This window comes from Belonocnema kinseyi, chromosome 5 (assembly GCF_010883055.1).
Source record: "Belonocnema kinseyi isolate 2016_QV_RU_SX_M_011 chromosome 5, B_treatae_v1, whole genome shotgun sequence".
Taxonomy (NCBI): domain Eukaryota; kingdom Metazoa; phylum Arthropoda; class Insecta; order Hymenoptera; family Cynipidae; genus Belonocnema; species Belonocnema kinseyi.
The window spans coordinates 131,854,763-131,864,001 of record NC_046661.1 but is presented as its reverse complement, the minus strand read 5'-3'; positions in this window follow the sequence as shown (position 1 = coordinate 131,864,001).

Below are 9,239 nucleotides of genomic sequence, written 5' to 3'. Positions count from 1 at the left end.
AAAATAAGAAACAATAACAAAAAAGCAAAATATATTACTTCACAAAAAATTTAAAAATACATGATAACTGATATTCAGATGAAAATCTATTTTAATCTAATCATTATTTTTTAAGTAAGTGAAATATTTAAATTGGTTTCATTTCAAAGAAATAAGCGTAGCGTACTTAAATAGAGCTGTCTGAATGTGTAAAGATGCAGTAATGTGTATTTTGCAACAATTCGTATAAACAGACATACTGTCGAACTCCCAGAAACATAGATTTTTCATTACATGATTTCTGTTTTTAATTTTATTTCTTAATTATTGTAGTGAATTTTTTCTTAAACCAAAACTGTCTAAAGAAACTCTTTTCAAATGGAGGGGCACATGAAAAATTATTCCGTATGGGAGGCAAGCACTCAACGTGTTATTTTTTTTTTTTTACTAAAAAATGGCATGCATATGTTGAATCCCAAGAGTTTTAATTTGTTCTCTTTGCGACGAAAATTCGATGAAGTAAAAGCTTACAATAAGGCTCATTAATTTTAAAAGTCTATAGCGTCTCCCCAATGATGTTTTTTTAAACTTCCAAAAATCACCCTGAAAATCCAAATAAGTTTTTTGAGACAAACGACAATATGTAAGAGATTTAAAAAGGTACCATTTTTCCCGTGATTACCAAAAATACTAATAATAAATATAAAAAATTTTAATTTTTCATTTAAAAATATTACTCTTAACAATAATTTTAAAGTATGTTAAAGAAAAAATATGAGTGTTAACGAAACTTTAATTTTATCATATAATAATAATTTATGGTGAAAAACGTTTTTATCAAAATCCTTGTGAAGTCCTGAAAAACTTACTAAAATTTAATTCACCAAAGTTCAAATCAGGTACAGTAGGACTTGTCGCATCGGGACGCGTCGCATCGAAATCTTCGGAGGGATGTAGTCCCCACTCGTAAACTTTTCCACTGACCAAGATAGGTAGGCGCACGCGCGTAAAAACGCAGCAGCCTCCATGCGACGGAAGTCAGTGCTGTATGCATGAAAATTGACCGGCTTCAAAAAATCCTCTATTTTTCACTTTTTTGAAGGTACTTTCCCTTTTCCCTTTATTTTCGTTTTTTACACTTAAATTCAAACTGAATTAATAAGACCCAATGCAAAAATTGGACTATTTTTTTCGAATAGAAATATTTGATCGAAAATTCAATCATCTTCGGATAAAGATTAACCTTTTTTTATTGAAAACTCGAATACTGCATGTTTGGTTTAAAATTAGTCTTTTTGGTTAAAAATTCAACTATTTTGCTGGTCATAATGTTCTCTTTGAAAAGAAAATATTATCCATTAAAAAAATCATCCGTAGAAAAGTTCAAGTATTTTTTCCTAAACTTGTATATTGAACCGCTCTTATCCCTGAAGTAGGCTCAAAAATCAAATTTCTCTTTTTTTTCTATATTTTTTAACGAATAATATATAATGAAGGAAGAACGTAAAAATAATATAAGAACATAAAAATATGTATATTTTATTGCAAGGACGACTTTTTTAAAACTTTTTCAGCATAAATTATTATTATATGGTAATATTAAAGTTTAGAAGTACTTTTAAACTAATTTTCAGTTTTTTAAACATTTATTATATGTTTAAACAATTTTTTTCCCCTGCCGATCTTAAAAATGTGTTATTTTTCGAATAAATGATATCGTTCATGAAGGTGAACAGTATTATTTTTTATTTAAAATATTTTGAAATTGTGGAAACAAATCCTATATGTTAAGATCCTTCTTTTTAAAATTTTATCTTTTCGAATCTCTTAAATAATCTAGTTTGTTTAAAAAAAACTCATTTGGAGTTTTAAAAGTGATTATATTGCAAACTTTTTTTTTATTAGACTTTTTTTTGTAAACGGAGCAAATTGAAACTCTGGGGATATAACATGTAGATGCCCTTTTTTGGGAACAAACGTGTTGGATGCTTGCCGCCTATACGGACTAATTTTTTATGTGCACGCCCAGTTGAAAAAAGTCCTTTTAGCCGTTTTTATTATAAGATATATTTACTACAAAAAGAAAGAAAATAAATGTAAAACAGAAATCGTGTAATGGAAAATCCTTGGTTCAGGGTACGTTATTTTTATAACTTCGCTTCAAGAAAAACAAACTTCTTAGCGACAAATGCCATCGTTGATATTTTTACCAAGAATGATTTGAACTTAACTGGAGAACAGTTGAATTCAACCAAGAACAACGAATTTTCATACAGAATAATTTAATTTTAACCTAAAAATTATGTAAATACTTTTTCAGCAATAAACATTAATTTATAAGAAAAAGAAATGCTCAAGTTTTAACAGAGGAAATTAATGCTTGACAAAAAATACATTTTTAACAAAAGTGTTCAACATTCAACCAAGCGGTTGAAGTTTCAAACAAAAAGGTGAATTTTTTTGACCAAGAACGTTTTTTTGAACCAAGAAGATTTCTTATTTCAATATTATTATTTATTATTATTTAGTAACTGCCTATTTATATAAATACTAATTTTGTGAAAATATGTGGATTTGTTTAAGAAGGTAAATATTAACTAATTTTGAAGAAGGCTATAGGAATAAAAATCTTGAGAAATCGGAAACTTAAAAAAATAGGTTGCTCAACAGATTAAACTTTGTTAAAAATAATCTGATTGCAATTTCCTGAAACTCAAAAATAGCTTAAACACATAAATTTATTGATCTCTGTTCATGTAAGACAGGTAAAACGCACATTCTGCCTTCTTGTTTTTTATTTTCTAATATTAAAAATGTAAATAATTTAAAATTCGAGAATAACAAATATTTTTATAAAAATCTTATTTAAAAATGTAAAACGATTTCAACAAATTATTGTCTGTTAAGTAAATCATATATTCCTGTATTTAGTTTATCCATGGGCCAAACTGAATAAATTAGACTCATTTCATTTAACCGTCTTAGAAATCTCTACTCAGAACTGCAAAGAACATTAAATTCCTAACAGGCATATGGAACAATAATATAAATTCGTTTACAGTTTTTAGTTAATTTTTTTTAAACAAATGTAAAGGAGTTAACTTTTTATAAAAGTATTTCCTTTCTCTGCTTTAACTTGCAGATATATTAGAAATCAACAGGATCAAATAGCTTACTAGTTTCACCTAACTATGAAATATTGTCAATAATTAACATTTACCTTTGTTGTAAATAATTTAAATTGAAGAAAGACAATATTTATTTATTTTTTAAAAATTCATTTCCTCTCCTTTCCATCTTCTTTAAACAGAAATAGCTCACCAGAATTAAAAGAATCCAGAAAATTCTAAATTTTGTTACGTATGTTAATTGCCAAGAATAGTTTGTAGTAAACAACTCTTGTCCAGTTTTGTTTGGTACTTTGTGTCGTTTTTCAACAAATTAAATTTTTTCATTTTTAATCTCATTTTTTACAATGAAAACAAAATCCATAATTTCTTTTTAAAAATTATACTTTATTTTTTAGTATTGAAACCATAACTAATCATTTAATAAAAATGAAAGTTCACAAATTTGTAGCTCTTTTTTTTTAATGCACAACTTTTCTTTAGTTAATTCTTTTCTTAGTTTGTTTCATTTCGCTTAAAATTAAATTTTTTACATTAAATGTTGTTTTTTACAAAGAAAACTCGATGCAAAATTTTTGTCGATTAGTGTTTTTTCGTATCTTGAATACTTTGACTCCAAAATGATCATTCTAGTTGAAACATTTTTTCTTCTTCAAAATTTAAATATTTTGTTAAATTCTTGAAAAAATTATTTTTCCAACTAAAAATCGAACAACTCTGTGATAGACTAAAAATGTATCTGTTTAAGTAATTGTTCATTAATTTGGTTTTAAAAAGTAACCTGAAATATTTTTTGGATGAATATTCAACTATTTTCGTGAAAAGGTGTGTTTTTCTTTATAATTGAAAATTTAACTGCGCGAGCGAGATTTAAACTAATTCTTGAAGCAATTTTTTGGATGAAAATGTGTCTCTTTGGTTCAGCATTCAACTATCTAACAAAAATTTTTTTTGCTTATATTAAAATTTTATGATTGAAATGTCAATTTCTGTAGAGAAAATTCGTTTTTTGACTTGAAGGTTCAACAATTTAGGTGATTATTTTTTTCTTTGATGTTTAAGAAATTTTTAGTTGTTGAAAATTCGTCTTTTTGGTTTTAAGATAAATTTTTTTAAATGAAATCTCATCTCTTTTGTTTAAAGTATAAATTAAACTTTTGTGTTGAAAATTCCAGTATCCTGTTAAAAATTCATCTTTAATGGTAGCAAAGTCTTTTCCTAATGAATAAATAAGTTTTAAAATTTTAAACTTTATCTAGAATATTGTTTTATTCCAGTTATCAAAGGTCCAATTAGACCTTAGAAACCTTAAGGTGTGATTAAAGACATTGAGTTAACAAAATTCTTCATTCAAATCAAAATGATTTTTACACTTTGGTTTCGGTTTTTCTACAAAGACTGGTTCAATATCCCATATTTGAGATATTTGTGTAGCTTCTTCCTTACACTTTTCATATTCAAATCTGTATTTTTTCTAATATTTTCTTGCAGTGTTTGAGATTTTAAGTACAAGGCTCAAATCTATATTTTCCGCTTAAAGTAATTTTGATGAAACATTCACTTCGTTCAGTGTATTGGAAAGCATTGTGCACATCATTATAAATTCAAACTTCGCCATATTTTTTTCAAATTATAGCTCCATGTAGCTACATTAATCCGTAAAGTTACGTTTTTTATTGGCCAAAGATTTCGGAATATTTCAGATATGTAAAAAACGAATCTAGACAATTTTAACTCAAATTTGTCCATTTGAGAAGAGATTACATAATTTTAGAAAAAATTTAAACCAGTTTAGAAGATTCTTAGAACCGTTCAAACCTTGGAAAAAAATTTAAATATTTAATAAGTTTTTATAAATATTCAAAAGTATTAAAATGTTTTTTACCTATTTTAAAATTAAAAAATTCGACAATATCTTTTAACCTAATTTAAATTATCTCTAAAATTGTCTTCAAATCTTCGAGATTTGTTTTTGGTTATTTTGGAAATCTTATGTAATTTTCTAAAATGATTTTAAGTATTCTCTTAAAATTGAAAATGGTTGAAATTCGTTGAATTACATTGAAATCTATTGAAAACTATTGGGCTAAGAATTCTGAATTAAAAATAATATTGAATGATTTCGAATAGTAAATCTGGTTAGAAACGTCGTGTCAATGTTTAAACAATTTTTAATTGTAAACCATCAATGCTCGATATAAAAGAAATGTGCAAGGAAAAAAAATTAATTGTATAAATATTGCCATAAGGCTTTTGGCAGAATTCACTACTCCTCATAATAATAGAATATTAAGTTTAATTCATAACATTCGGTTTTTCTTTACGGAAATTTTGAGAATGTTGTTTTCACCCTGCAAGGCCTGTCCATTAGTGTCCATTAGTGCCCCTAATTGTGTCTCAACATGTTAAAACATTAAAATTAAATTTAAAACATTTTTTCACATTTTTCATAGTGTGTATCCTTTGCTAAAATATATTACGCATATTTCTTTAAAATTGAATAATTTTTAAATATTTTAATCAGTTCAAAAATAATCATTAGATCACAAAAAATTTTAATCATAAAAACAGTCATGATGTATTTTTAAATCTTTATAGGCTAATGTATTTTACTTTTTGTTACTGCTCTCACCAGCCGTTTACTCGTTTGTTCCGTTTTTACTCAGAGAATCCGTATTTTGCGTTTTTACTCTAAAATATTTTGTCCCGTTTTTATTCAGAAGTTGTAACAGTCAGTTTGAACAGTGAGATTAAAATAATCGTAAACGTCATGGTTAGATTTATCATCTCGGAAATAAAGAATTAATTTTCTTTTCATCCAAGAATTGAAACAAGTAATCCTGCAATGAAACCTATAATTAGGGTTGATTGGTATTTAAAATTGTTAATAGAGGCGGAATTTAGCATACTTACATTTGAAATGTTAGAAATTCGCAGTGTGGTTGACCACGAAAATTCGGCTATATTTCGACATACACTTCGTCTGAACTCTGGCCAGTGAATGTGATCCTATCATATTGTTTGATAGGCAAAAAGTCGGTTTCCAAAACAAAATTTATGCTATGAAGGATTATAATCTATAATTGACATATTGCAATACATCAAAAGGAAATTTAAATGATTACCGAAATTACGGAATTTAAATAAACTGTTCGACAAATACACAGTACACAGTACTACATTAAACGTTTAAAGAAACACAATTGAAAAAATACACCATCCCCATTCTACGACAGAAACAATTTGTTCTGTCTCATTTGGCGCCCAAGGTGGGGCAAGTTGGGAAAATTTTGCTAAGATATTATGTAAAGTAAATTTGATCTGCTTATTTGAATGACAATCTGGAAATTGTGATCTCTTTTTTGAAGATTGTGCAAAAGCATTTATGTAGCACCTTAACTGTATCCATAATTTTCCTCAATAAATTCCAAGCTACAGATGTCAATTTTGTTTTAATGATTTTAATATTAAAAACGCTATCTAGTAAAGAATGAGACATTTTTTTAGGGCGCTGTTCTATCAAATTTTCTTCAATCAATTTTTTCGAACACGCTTCGATCATTTAGAACCATTTAAAGAAGAAACTTTTGTTTTTGTTTTAAAGTTTTTTGGCAATATGGAACTAGTGGCTTGGTTTCTTATGCAATCCAATGACGGATGGGTTAACACCTTTCGGTCTTCCCTGTTGTTTCACTTGTTTCGTCATTTTAATTTCAATAATTGTAAAATATTATCTAAACAAATATTTAAATTTTCATTTGGTCATTTACTAGGCAATCGCAAACCTGAACTAGATGTAATGTGAATATTAACTGACTCCTGAAAATCACAATTCAAAATTATTCAATGAGCAACAGTAATAATTAGTTTCAAATCGCTTCAACCAGTTGATCGTTAAAGAAATAATAAAGAAACAAGAATGTTTAAATCCGCCCTTGGTGAATCAAATACATTTAGTAAAAACAGATCAAATAAGCGATACAAAAATATTCGGTCAAAGATATAATTACCTAAAGTGCGTAAATGATTAAATATTTTACAATCGCGAACGGGATCATTTTTGCACTTTAGGCAATTGGTTGCTTAGATCATTGACTTGTTTCAGCTAAAATTCTTTGATTTACAATTAGCTTATTTAACCATTTTTTTATTCGTTTGGCATCTTTTAAACAATTGATTATTTAAACGGCACAGCACTAGAAAGATTATTATAAAATTTGTTAAAATTATAACCTATATCGGTACGTTTTCTTCTAAAAGCGATATTTCTGCATTACTTTCACTGTCCATAGGGTCTTCCATAGATACACATAGATTACACAGGTCCAAGAAAAAAATTGTCTGAACTGGGTACGAGAAAAGGATATCCTTAAATATTTGGAGCCGCTGAATCTGAATTCGACCTCAGAATTTGGACCTTCCTTGATCTGTGAACATCCTACGTAGTGGTTTTCTCTTGCGTTTTTTCCCTTTACACTCAAAATCTCTTTTTAACATCCAGGAAAAGTCTGCCAGCATGTGCTCATCCCATCACCCTTGATAACGACGCTCCATTTTCTTGATATCTTGATGAAAGCGTTGCCCCTGTTCTTCACTTACATCACCTAAATTTTCAGAAAAGAAATCCACATGTGAGTCAAGAAAATGCAGTTCAAGATTCATCAAACAATTTTGATCGTGAAAATTCTAAACCATACTTTCAACAACTTTTTAATAGTCCTCGCTTTTGCGGTAACCTAAAAAAATTATCCACAACTGTTTTAAAACAGAGCCAGGCATCTTTCTTTATCAGTCATATATTCAAAGAACTCGTTGTTCTTCAACATTTTCTTTATCTTGGGCCCGTCAAATGCCCCTTCCTTTTTTGGCATCAGATAAGCCTGGAAATTTGCTTCCTAAATATGTGAAACATTATCCTTCCTTGTCCAGTGACTTAGCGAATTGCTTCATTAAGCCAAGTTTGATATGAAAGGGAGAAAGGAGAATGTAACAATTTTTAGATTTCCGCAGACCTTTCAATTGTGCAAAGAATACTTAATCAACTTCAAAACTTTTTTAAGGTTTTTATATTCTTCCGTCAATGTGGTCGAGTCTACTATAGGTACTGTTGCATATTTGTTTTTATTGTGTAGCAAAATTGCCTTCAGACTACGCTTCGATGAATTAATAAAACACCTCCACTCGTCATCTTTATAAATGTACGGTTTTAGTTCATTACTTAAACCCTCAACTTCTAAACAATAAACTAAATCAGTGTTTCGTGAAAACTACTTCAGGGACTCTGTTTCTCTATTTCTATAAATGGTGGATTTGGTTCCTTTTGTTAATAAATTTATTTTCTTCAAATCCGAGGCTAAGTGCTCAGTAGCATTTCGAGGCAATCCTAAGTTCATCACAAGGCCACTTAGTTCCTTTTGTGTACATAATTTTGGTCGTTTTTGTTCTCGTGAAGGAATAAAGTCATCTTCACTCTCATCACTTTCATCGTCTGAGTGCCAGCATCACTCTCATATTCTTCATCAGAAGTTGTTTCAATGACGATTTGCTTAATTGAAGAAATAACACATTTTTCAATTTCTGCAATATTTTCTGATACTTCAATATTGTCATTATGTTGATCAAATGAGAGAATCGGTATCTTGATGTACAATTTTACGTTGAAAACACTTTTGATAAAGACTTGTTATCGTGTCTGAGATACATATAAGACCTTTTGGAATTACGTATTCGCTGCAAAACTAAACAGAAAGAATTTAAATGTACGTTACATTCATGCAACTTCCCAATAGGTAGCCAATTTTTATTATAGTAGCTTAATACTGAAGGAGAAGCTTTTTCCCTGAAATCTCTTTCAAATTCTTCGAATTTTTAAGTTGTTGGAGCATAGACCATTTTAACCAATATTTCTAATGATTCGTTTCTTTGCGACTAAGTGACGTTCATTTTGTCGTCAGTAATTTCTCTTCAAAATGTTCTCAGAACGTGAAAGATACAAATAATAAGCTTACCTGCTGGAAAGACCCTCGTGATAGCTCCTCTTTCATTTAAATCCTTATCAGTTATAATGCTTTTCAGTTTAACACTTTCAGGATCTTCCTCCTTAAATGTATTGAGGTACCATAAAAGACGTTC